Source organism: Cyprinodon variegatus, unplaced genomic scaffold (assembly GCF_000732505.1).
Source record: "Cyprinodon variegatus isolate N-32 unplaced genomic scaffold, C_variegatus-1.0 Scaffold3, whole genome shotgun sequence".
Lineage (NCBI taxonomy): Eukaryota > Metazoa > Chordata > Actinopteri > Cyprinodontiformes > Cyprinodontidae > Cyprinodon > Cyprinodon variegatus.
Genome location: NW_015150456.1, coordinates 22,663 through 23,875, shown reverse-complemented (window position 1 = coordinate 23,875; position 1,213 = coordinate 22,663).

Below are 1,213 nucleotides of genomic sequence, written 5' to 3'. Positions count from 1 at the left end.
ATTTTTTGCGAGATTTCGCAATACTTTTGCGAGATCCCGCAATACTTTTGCGAGATCCCGCAACCCTTTTGCGAGATCCCGCAACACTTTTGCAAGATCCTGCAAAAGTATTGTGAGATCTCGCAAAAGTATTGCGGGATCTCACAAAAGTTTATTTTTTCCTCCATGTCCCTTTAGGGGCTCCGTACTCCCCCGTCCCGCCTCTCGGTTTAACACCATCAGATTCTTTGAGACATCCGATTTGCAAAGTAGCTACGTGGTTGAAGGAGAGACACACAGCAGCATTAACCTTCAGCTACTTTGATAGATGTTTAAGTAAAAGTTAGGAGACGGGTTGGTTAACAAAAGTAGAGATGCCACCGAAAAAATCTGTTCATTAGACATCCGCAGCTTTTTCAGCTAAAAATGGCAACAGATTGTAAATTTATACAAGTTAATAATATAATGCAAGAAGCTTGAGAAAACATAATTTAAATGTTCTTTAATAAAAAGCTTGGCTTCTCAGAGGACCATGACTTACAGCTTAAAATTAACTGAATAAGTTTTCTTATTAAATGAAAACGCCGTTTTTTTTTCTACATTGGGCCCTTGATTTTACGTTATCCCATCATGTTCTACTCACCAATATGAGTTTGTGTCATTTGGACTTGAAGGAACAAACTAAACTGTTCATAATTTATTCTTTATGGTACGCCAGCATTCATAACATGGAGGCCAATCACTGTCCCCCAGACATCCACGGTTATATTTTTTATATTTATATCTTTTTAAAACAAAGCAGAGTGTGTATGACGTCATCTGGACCAGCGGACTGGAGTTGTGACAGGCAGCCTGGGCCACAGGCGGCTACGCTCTACCCCTTCTATTCATTCTAGCTAATCTGAATCATTCAATTCCATTTGGAGAGTGAGATCATCTGTGGTAGCAGCACTAGACATCTTCCAGGCAGTAAAACTAGCAGCAGTTCAGTGGACAGGATGAAGGAACGGTAGCCAGCGCGCGCTGATGATGTCATACACGCGCCAATTTGTTTTTAAAAGATATAAATATATAAAATATAACCGCAGATGTCTGGGGGACAGTGATTGGCCTCCATGTTCTAAATGCTGGCACACCATAAAGAATAAATGATGAACAGTTTAGTTTGTGCCTTCAAGTCGTTGCCCATAGGAAGACGTTACTGGATATAACCTAACGGAATATCTTCAGAACG